General features: G+C 37.9%; 1 non-coding gene across 1 annotated transcript; it reads left to right on the plus strand.

Annotated features, from left to right (window-relative positions):
• Positions 1–9,987: 9,987 nt before the first annotated feature.
• LOC113600076 (U6 spliceosomal RNA) lies at positions 9,988–10,095 on the plus strand. Its single transcript, XR_003421044.1, has one exon. It is a non-coding gene; the product is annotated as a U6 spliceosomal RNA (small nuclear RNA).
• Positions 10,096–11,528: the final 1,433 nt, after the last annotated feature.

Below are 11,528 nucleotides of genomic sequence, written 5' to 3' on the forward strand. Positions count from 1 at the left end.
TGCTTCGTAGTTTTGTTGATTGTTTCCTTTGTAGTGCAGAAGTTTTTATCTTGAGAAAGTCCTAATGGTTCATTTTTTTAAACATACATTTTAAAAACAAAGTTAAATACATAAGGGCTCATGCTTTCTTTTTCTTCCACAGGAGAATATTATGTGGACTTTTTCGTTGACCTACTTTTTAAGGAATGTGGAGGAATGGAAAATGGAGGTTGTTGATTCTGCCTTATGGATGAAATATAGAAAACGTAAGTGATGAGACAATGCTGTGAAATTCATTCTAATTAAAATAGAAGCAGAAGATTATAAAATATAGGGCATGAGAGTTATGACCAACTAGTTTAGCCTTGGATTCTAAAATCTAATATGTGTTAATAAATACGATGAATAGGTGATATGCTACGAATTATTTACCAGGCTCATAGGATTATGAAGTCTTCAATGTTACAATAAAATTATTATTACTCTGGGTCCAATGTGAGGGTCTTCTGCCATTGACTTACTAAGTGTAGACCCTGGCATAAACTTTTCCTCCAGGTAATAATCTTCTCCTTAGATGGTTATGTCTCTTTTTTATAAGAAATGTGGCCAATAGAACTTGGATCTTGGTATACTTCCATGGTGTAACTTGTAAGAAGACAAATATAACTAACTTATTTGGTATCAAAATTTCAAAATTACTATATTTTGATAGTAATTTTGGTAGGGTCAGACAGGAAGAATACATTTAGTGAGGATATTGGCTTCATGAGGACAAGGATCTTTGCATATTTTATTCAATGATGTATCTCAATTACTCAGGATAGTGTGAGTACATCATGGATCATTGTTATTGTTTTTATCAGAAACCAGGATGGCATTTTTTATCTTGGGTTCATGCATGAGGATTCTAATCATAATAGCAATGATTCAATATATAGAGTCATAGAATTTCAAGGCTACATAGGATGTGATGGGAAAAGATCATATATTGAAATATTTTTATTTTGTGTTAAAGGAAAATAAAGCCCAGAATGGTTAGTAGCTTGGTACAGGTGACTTAAATAGTTAGTGACAGAACTAGTACTAGAACTCAAGACTACTACTAACTCCCCAGTCAGTGCCTGTCCCACATGTTGTGTTATCATTTTTGTTTCCCTCAGAACATAGAATTTAATCACAGATTCTGATTTTATTTATTTGTTTGGAGAGACAACTCATATATTATGCAATCCACTCTTATAGCCTATCACTTAGTGGTTTTTACTATATTTGAAATTCTGGGCAACCATCTTTACTATTAAATTCCAGAATATTTTCGTCATCCCAAAATAAAATCCCACGTCCTATAGCAATTGTTCTCCATTCCCCACAACTGCCAACCACTGACTACCTTTAATCTACTTTCTGTCTCTATTTCTTTTCCTATTCTGAGCATTTCTTATAAATGGAATCATAAAATATGTGGCATTTTAGGTCTGACTCCTATCACTTTATCATGTTTTCAAGGTTCATCCGTATTGTAGTATGTATCAGCACTTCATTTCTCTTTAGGTCTGGATAATATTCCAGTGTATAGATATACCACATTTTGTTTATCTGTTCATTAACTGATGGGCATCTGGGTTGTTTCCACTTTTTGACTATTATGAATAATGTTGCTATGAATATTTATGCACAAGTTTTTGTGTAGTCATATGCTTTAGTTCTTTTTGATATATACATATAGGACTAGAATTTTTTCTTTCTCTCTCTCTCTCTCTCTCTCTCTCTGTTTAGACAGAGAGCACACACAAGTGGGGGAGAGGGGCAGAGGGAGAGAGAGAGAGAATCTTAAACAGGCTCCATGCTCACTGCAGAGCCCAACACAGGGCTCAATCCCATGACCCTGGGATTATGACCTGAGCCAAAATCAAGAGTCAGACGCACAAATGACTGAACCACCCAGGTGCTCCTAGGACTAGAATTTCTGGTCATGTGGTAACTCTATGTTTAACCATTTGAGGAATTGCTGGAATGTTTTCCAAAGTGGCTATACCAGGGCACCTGGGTAGCTCAGTAGGTTAAGTGTCTGACTCTTGGTTTTGGCTCAGGTTATGATCTCACAGTTTGTGGGGTTGAGCCCCACTTAGGGCTCTGCACTCACAGTATACAGCTTGCTTGGGATACTCTCTTTCCCTCTCTCTCTGCCCCTCCCCCACTCTCTTTCTCTGTCTCAAGATAAATAAACTTTATAAAAAAAACAAAGTGGCTATACCATTTTATACTCCCACTAGCAACGTATTAAGGTTCCAATTTTTCCACATTCTTGCCGTATTTTTCCCATTCTTTTTCTTTTAAGTTTCTTCTTTTTTTTGGATTAGCTTGCTCTTTGCTTCAGCTGTTATCAACACCTCGCCAGCTGTGATAGTAAAATACTGCCACTAATTGTTTTTGACAAACCTGGCCAGGAAAAAGGCTATTTTCACTGGGTGAACTTTAAGTAAAAAATGAAGATGTACCTTGTGCTTAGGGTGCCCAGGAACTACCAGACCAGTCAAATAACTACAGTTTTTTGAGATGAGGCTTTGAAAGAGCTGCAGCCCCATTCTGACTCTTCCTGTGGATATTCAACTGCTGGTTTACACTGTAATTATGGGCTGTTGATTTTTGTGACTATCAGAGAACTCGGGAGAGGGGGACAGGAATAGGGCAAGTTAAAATGCCACAAAACTCACTGTTCATACCAAAAATCAGCAATTTTCTTGAATAAAGCTTTTCCACGTTATTACAAGGCTTTAGTTAATTTCCAGAGTTCAGAGAAGTTGGTTTTGACAATTTTTACTCTTTCTGGCTTTAAAACATTTTTTTTAATGCAGAAGCATCCGTTTAACAGATGTAACCATAAAACAAAGTACTATACAGTTTGTGAACATACTTGGCCAAATAATCATGTAATTTTTATACTGAGGAAACTTTTATTATGCTAGATAACACAGTTAAGTGAATACATTTTTAAAATACAGCATGTTAGTAGCTATGATAAAGGCACTTACAGGGTACCAGTTGAGCATAGAATAGGGACAGTTAAATGATGTAAGACTGGTGATAGAAGTATAATTAGAATAAAGGGTTCAGGTAGGAGATGACTTTGGCTTTTTTTTGCTAGTGTTTTAGTTGCTTTTTATGAGAGTAGATTTTTGGAGGTCCTTATTCCACCATTCTCATTGACATCATCCCAAACTTGTTTTCTAATTTCCAAGAAATTAAGTCCTGCATGTAGGAAAATAGAGAAAAGGAAAAAACAAAATAGGGAGAAGGGAAAGGGCTTATCTGGGAAATCTGAAAGAAGAAAAATGTGTGCATAATTTGTTTACAGAGGAGACTGAGTACACACTCTTTTATGGATGTATGCCTAAAGGGATGCTAAAAAATACAAATGGCGTATTTTATGAATCTTTAGAAGATTCATACTCGCAGTGCAAATCTTCCTTTAACAGCATGTGTCAAGTGTGTGAAAAGTAAATGCAGTCAAGCCTTTTCTTTCTTTCTTTTCCAGTTTTGTTTTTAGGGAAGAATAAACAATCCAAATAAAAATAATGACCAAGTATAAGCTACACTTCATATGTTAAAATCTAAGCAAATGAAACAAATTGAATTCAAAGCTATGGCTTCAGGACAACATTTTAGGGGAGGGAAATACCCTTAAAATCTGGACTTTGCCAGGGGCGCCTGGGTGGCTCAGTCGGTTAAGCATCTGACTTTGGCTCAGGTCATGATCTCCCGGTCTGTGAGTTCAAGCCCTGCATCCGGTTCTGTAGTGACAGCTTAGAGCCTGGAGCCTGCTTCCGGTTCTGTGTCTCCCTCTCTCTATGCCCTTCCCCTGCTTATGCTCTATCTCTGTCTCTCTCAAAAATAAACAAACATTAAAAAAAAAGCTAGACTTCGCCAGAATTCATGATTTCCACCTTCTTTCTATATTTGGACTAAGAAGGTCTTCAAATGGTGACAATTTCCAACTTAAATTCCATCTTAGAGCTCAGTTACCACCACTTTAGAAAGTGCTCTAATAAACTAATTCCTACTGGGTTTTTAATTACTGATAATTATAAGATGCAAAACCACTAAAGACATAACCCTTATGTCAGTATACCCTTCTGTGAATCATACAGGAAATTAATTTCAGGGAATATTGCCTTTGATGACATATCTACCCTCTCCCCACCTGTTCTCCTGGGACTATTTGAAATATGTGACAAGCACTGTTGATACTTATTAGCATTTTTATCACAGGGTTATCAGAAGAAAACAATTAACAGGACACAGAGCAGTAAAGGCAGCATAGCTAAATAGAAAGGGATGACTTTGAATTTATGTAATTCAGATCTAACACCCACCAGCTGTACAGCTTTTAGGAAATTTCCTAACTCTCTGAAACTATTGCCTTGCCTTTGAATTGGAAATAACACTTACTTCATATGGTTCTAGGAGGAAACTAAATGGTATATCTTGTACAAAGTGCTAAAGAAAGAACAATTGTTATGGGGGCAGTGGTGGCGAATATGGTCATAGTCAAGGTCATGGTTGCATTCAGGGCCACAAGAAGGCTGAGATTCTGCACAGGCCCAGGGTATGAGAATGTCTTCCACCTCCTTTGGTGAGTTAAGGATCCCATCTTCAAAATCCTCTGCTACTGAGGGCTCAGTTGTGTGGATGTGTGCTTTGCCCATGCCCAGTGTTCTCTAGCAGTCACTGAAAATGCATGTGAGGGAAACTTCCATTCTTTCAAGAGCCTTCAGTTAATCTAGCAACTCTGGAACATTTTCAGTTGAGTTTTTGGAACACTGAATCGCATTAAATCCACCATCATTACTCACTTTGGTCCCAATTAACAGGCAGATGGAAGAGACCATAATTGTTTACACACACACACACACACACACACACACACACACACACACACTTTTTTCCCCTCTCTCTGCAAGGTACTATTTTGATGTATAATGGTAAGAGAGGAAGCTGGTCTGAAAGAGTCAGTTCTAATTTTCCTCTGCCCCCATGCCATCAGCATGGTAGCTATGAGATCACACTATGTCCTGTTAGCGACAAGTTGAGGCCACTTTACCGATGCTATAATTTTAGCAAGGTACAATTAGAATTATATAACAGAAAGGTATTTACATTTTGGCAAATCAATTCTGCTTATATAAATCCTTAAATTAAAGATTTTCTTCTTCAATAAGGACACGTCACACTCATAATTACCTTTGGTTAGGGAGATTTTCCCCATGTTTTTCTGTCATGCATGTGATATTTGGCTTTTTGTTTGCTGCAGAAAGGTTGAGTTTTCAGGATTTGAGGTCTTTACCAAAGATATGGGGGTGGAGATGTATAGGAAGGTATGGTTTGAAGAGATAACTCTTAGTAGGAAGTAGGGCAAAAACCAAACAATGTGGGAGTGGCAGGAAGGACAGGGCAGATTTTAAGTGAGATGCTCAGTTGTCTGAATTGGGGTACTGGGTGAATTTTTCTGTCCCTCTATTTTTCTGGTATTTCATTGATAGGTACCAATGAAAGAGAAGTAGGTGCAGAGATAGTGAAGAGTATAAATTTTGGACACGCCCATGAAATAGGTAGACTATCTCATTAGGTAGAGATCTATTGAGATATAAATGTTTGGGGTACCAGTGTAAATGTGGTATTCAAAGCTCAGGGAGTAGATAAGATATTAAGGAGACTGTGCATGGAAGGGAACTTCAGACAGAACCTGGAAGAACATTAACATTGAAGGAGATGCCGGAATAAAAGGACAAATGTGAAAGATTCAGAAGAGCGGATGCAGAGGTAGCAAGATAATCAAGAGGGAGTTGTGCTGCGAAAGTCAGGAAGGAAGAAGGTTTCAGGAGAAAGAGGTTAATAGTGACCACTGCTATAGTTTCCTAACTGGTCTCTCTGCCTCTAGTCCCTTCCCCTATGCTCACTAACCTCATTGTGCTGTCCTAAGTCTCTCTCCTAGCACACAAATCTTTTTGCTTTCTTAGACTTGTAGTTATCGGATGTCTATAGCATTCAGACTTTCATATATGAAAGAATTACCTAAGTCTAAATCATCACATAAGCCTAAACTGGCTTATTGAAAATCCAGTCCTGGGCCTCATACCCAGAGATACTAATTAGGATGTTTGGATCTGAGAATATGTTTTTTTTAAAAAGGCCCCCAGATGGTTCAGTTGCAAATGGCCTATTGACAGTTTATGAAACAGTGGCCTACAGGACGAAGTTCAAGTTCCCCAGTAAAAGATTCATGGCCTTTTGCCTCTGGCTTCAATCTCCATTTCCCTTCTGACAACTCCCTTCCCCCTTCACCCAGTTCACCTCCATTGTGGACTCTATTTTCTAACCTTGCCAGACTCACAAGGACAGGTTGGAGTTGACGGGGAGAAAAGTCCTCTCTGGAAAAGCAACCGGCTTATGCAAAGGGACCAAGGTGAAGGCAACATAGGATGTGAGAAAATAGGGACCAGTGCAGTTTGAATGGTTGTAGATGCATACAGTAACGGGTCTGGAAAGAGAAGATGGGGTCAGACTGTGGAAAGCACCAAATGCCAGATTGGGGACTTTAGGATTGTTTTACAGTAAATTGAGATGCTTGGCTTTTTTATGCTTTTGTTCTGTTTGCTTGTTTTTCTTTTTTTATCGGGAAGGTATCAGTACCTTCTTATTATTGAATCTGTCTTTACTGTTGATTTTTTTTTTTTTTCTGAGTCTGGACTTCATGAGAAGGATTCTAAAAATGAAGACTTGAGTTTTAAGGAAGGAAATTTTAAATTTCTGGAATGATTAGAGAACCTTGAATTATCCAGATTTAAATTTAACCACAGTCACGAGGCAATTAATCATCTTTCCGTTTTCGTAAGCCTGGTTAAGAGGCAGGTAAGCCAGTGTGACTACACTCTTAACCTTTGTGAAAGAAAAAAAAAAAGCAAGATACAGCTCAAGTGGCTGGAGTTCTGACTCTTCACTATAAAACTGAACACCGTGTATTTTTTTCTCCAAGGGAAGATTTCTGCCTAGCTGGGTCCAAGAGAACATACGAGCACCTTATGCTGAACACACACTTAGAGAACTGGATGGGTTTTGCCATCTGCTAAGCCTCGCATAGCCTCCAGTTTGAAGTTGCAACGATGTCAGAAGCTGATTTAAGCAGCTTACATATGTTGCACTGCAGGAAAAACATTGGACGTTGGGGACTCTGAAAAACAATGCTAAGCATTTGGGGTCCATAAATGTTTTGTGTTTGTGACAAAATATGCCCAGTAGCCATAGGGCAACACTGTTTCCCCCCTTAAATTTGAATGCAGGTTTTTATCCTTTGCTTTAGCAAAAGTATATTCACATTATCTTGTGTATTTGCTGTATTTGCTGGAACCATGATCATCATTCATTGCAGCAGGTATGGTGATTTTAGTTAATCACAACTTTCTTTTGTTGCTTAAAGTTTAACAGAAGATGCTAGTACTATGGCATGGTTTGGAAAATTATTCTATGGATTTTCCATTATTGATAACGTTTTTGGAAATCTAGTTGCATAATGAATGAACAAATTTATAGTAACTGACCGTTAAAATTCTTTAAGGGTTCCACATGCACACCAGACATTGTGCAAATCACTCAACTTGTCCTCCAAGGTTCTATGGTGTGACTGTACTTACCTTTCTAGCATTATGTCCCCCTTCTTCTTATACTTTCCTATCCAGTGAATCTGTACCACTGTAATTCTCCAAACACATTATGTTGTTTAAAATCTCTAACTGCATCTCTTAATGCATTTATTTATTCTATATTTCCTTTCCTTCTTTTTGTGCTTCTCCCCATCCACTCTCCCTGTTGATAATTTACCTATTAGTAATGACCAGTTCAAGTTCCCTTTTTCTGTGGAATCTTCTATAATAACCTGTTACGATATCCTTATAGTAGCATGATCTGCCTTGTATCATAGTTATAAAAGAAACCCATTCAAGCTCTGCTTTTAATGGGTCATCCCTTTCTCTATCATACAATAAGAGTCCATGTTCTCGTCACGTGCCTTTCAAATCCCCCTCATGTGAGCCTTGGGAAATTATGAAAATTTCTAAGTCATGAGTATCAGCAGTTACAATAAGGGAGGATACTATTTTTCCATTATTTTTCAGCCTTTAAGAAATGAGATTTCCTATTTAAATTCAAAGTTTGGAATTCCCTTAGCATAGTAGTAGATCTAGATGCTTTTATACACAGGAAAACAACTGGCTAGTGGTGGGTATTGGCTGAACTTTTAGAGAGATGTGAACTCTTCAAGGATCCACTCAACCCTTCATGGTCATGGTGCCTCTAGGCATACAGTTGTGATTTTCAGGCTTATGCATTTCCCACATTCATTCTTCTTGTTCCTAGACACACTGTCCTCCGAATTTCTCTGGATTTCTCTGCTGGTATCCTTTTATCATCTCATAAATGCTACCCCATGTTCCTGAAGGTATTTGTGTATTCCTCTTATTCTCTGTGTGGACATGGATCCTTCCTGTGATTCCTCAAAGTGCAAATAACATTAGACTGCAGTGTTTTGACAAAGCTTTCCTGTAGTATGGAGTAGGAAACTCTAAATACAGATATCTGACACCATGGTTCTTGGAGTCTGTTTTCTATGCCCCTTTCTAAAACCAGCGTTTTACCTGGGCCTGCCAACAGCTTATCCATCCTGTACTGGGGAACTTTCTTTCTCTTTTCTTTCTATATCCCATCTCAAACAAAGGTAGCAAAAAAAAAAAAAAACAGTTGGCAGAATAACCTCTATAGAATTGTATACTTCTCCCAGTGAAGTGAGTTTTTACATTATGAGATGGAATGCGTTAACATTTCTTTCTCAAGTGAGGGATTGCCCTAGAACAATGGGCCACTGCTTGTGTTACTAACGAATAAAACTACATTAAGGTGGTAAACAAGGATCTAACAGGCTCTCCAAGGTCAAATTTTAGCTTTTGCTTTTGAAATATAGCAGTTTCTTAGAATAAGTGTCATAAAGGTAGGTTTACCCCAATGGGTGGAAACTGAATATTTTATCACTGACATTGTTTAGAATTGCCACTGCATGGTGATAATTTAAAAAGCAGACTTCTTTAAATTGATTTGATTACTGTTTTTAAATATTCTACAGACAATACACCCTCTTATTGCCTGCACAGGGAGAATAGTGGGATGGCAAGTGGGGGGACTATTCCCCTTACCGCCCCCTCCCTGCCACTTTTTGGAATCTCCCCAAATGGCAACTCTCTTTTGTTTAATAGCTTAAAGAACCAGGTTCCATCTATAGAATCACCAGAGAAAGTGCTGGCAGCATTTTGGGGGTAAAAGGGAAGGACTAAATATTTGCTTATATACGTTCCTGATTTCTAGGAACATATGTTTTGTTCCTTCAAGACGAAAACTCTTATTCAACTGAATGTCTGTGCAGTGTTCCATCTAGAAAGCATCTGGCCAAAATGGGGTGCTCAAAGAGTGTGCTATTGAGTTTTGTCTCAAATTTTCTTAGGTAGTCTCCTGCACATCTAGTGTACTAGTTTCTGTTAACAAAGTGTAAAATAGACAGATTTGGAATAGAGACTGTGAATCAGAACACTGGTTTGGGCTACCTTTCTTGCCCAGGGCCAAGGAGGGCAAAGGTTTCACATTGAATATAACAACAAAAAGAAAGTTTGGAAACAGACCACCTGGGTTTGACCCTGTCTGTACCACTGTCAGCTGTGAAATTGGGCAGGTTATTTAGTTCTCCATGTCCTAATTTTCTTATCCGCAAGCTGGAGAGAAGAACACTATTTTTTTTTAATTAGAGTTGTCATGCAGATTAAATGAGGTAAGTCAAGCACAGCATTCTGCAGGATGTGGGGACCAGGGATGATCGTGCACTGTTTGTGGGTGTGAAGTCTGGCGAGAACCAGCTCAGAGAGAAAACTGGCGGCACTTAACCGGATTAAGTAATAAAAGCACACATACGGAGTGCTCAATTCAGCAGCACATATACTAAAATTGGAACAATACAGAGAAGACTAGCATGGCCCGTGCACAAGGAGGGGACACACACACACACACACACACACACACACACACACACACACAATAACTTAGTGATTCCATTCCTAGGAATAGAGCCCAGAGAGATGCTTACCCAGCACCAAAGGACAAGTGTCTTCAATTAAGTAGGGATGGAAACTAACATTAATGGAGTTTCTACCATGTGCCAGACACTCTGCATAGGTTGTTTCATTCAATCCTCAAGGAATCCTTAACAAAATTATTTTATCTAACAATTGGGAGAAATCATTCTCAGTGAGGTTCCATAACCTGGCGAGGACACTGTGCTAATAATGGGCAAAGTTGGGATTCAAACTCAGGTGTAAGTTTCACTCCATTCCAGTATCTCATGCAGAGTCTGAAAAGGTTAATGATATCTCTTTTGTTTCCCCCATAGATTATTGTACGGATGAGTTCATATACTCTATCATGTGATTTTCCAACTTTGTCTCCCTGTCATCTTTTCTTCTATTTTTACATATTATCTCTCTTTCATCCCATCATCCCCCCCATTGTTTATAATCTGTGCTTTTTTTCTCATTTCACTGAAGATCTTCAACGTTTTATATATATATATATATATATATATATATATATATATCCCTCAGATTAAAGGATAAGAAAAACTCAGTTGTACCAAATAATAGTTACAAATTAAAGAGATTGGAACATCAGCTACTATTTAAAACAGAACAGATCAACTGCCTTTTCAGATGTCAGCCAGGTCAAACAATTTGTTTCCTTCTTTTTTAAAGTGGACTCAGCTGAATAAAGTGTTCTGGTTTTTAATGAGAGGGCTTTAGGACAAGGTCCAAGTTCACCAATTCCTGTTCTATCCATACATTTTCTCACTAACTTTCTTGAAGAATAAACTGTGTCTCTTTAACTTTCAAAATTGAATTTAAATTTTTGCTGGTTAAATAATTCCCACTCTCAGGTAAAGGACATCTGTCATATAGCCACATGTTTTACTGATGGATTGGTCAGTCTATATTGAGTTCCTAGGTGACATTAACTTTCCAAACATTAATTTATCATATATGATCTGATGATGATTTAGTGTCGCAAGAGTCCTGTGACTGCTTACAAACACACATACACACAAACAAACACCCCATATTTGGGCATAACTAGTTGCATAAAGATGAATTTGACATTTCATAACTTGCAGGTTATGATACAAGGGAGCACAGAAAGTGGTTCACAATGAGTTTCATTATGAAAGAATAATGCTCTGGCCAAAATAAAAGAGGGATGGATTAATAACAAATGCTCTTCATCTGTATTTGGTGCTGGGCTCTGTGAATTATTTATGTTTCTGGGCAAGGCCTGGGAAGTATTTCAATGAGGCCTAATTTGTCGAGGTTACTTCTACTTTACCATATTTTTCCTAACTATATCTTTCTGGATAGTACCACACATAAATATTTTCATTGTGTTGTGCATTTATTTGCAATATTGATGGC

The sequence above is a fragment of the Acinonyx jubatus genome, chromosome C2 (genome assembly GCF_027475565.1).
Source record: "Acinonyx jubatus isolate Ajub_Pintada_27869175 chromosome C2, VMU_Ajub_asm_v1.0, whole genome shotgun sequence".
Taxonomy (NCBI): Eukaryota; Metazoa; Chordata; class Mammalia; order Carnivora; family Felidae; genus Acinonyx; species Acinonyx jubatus.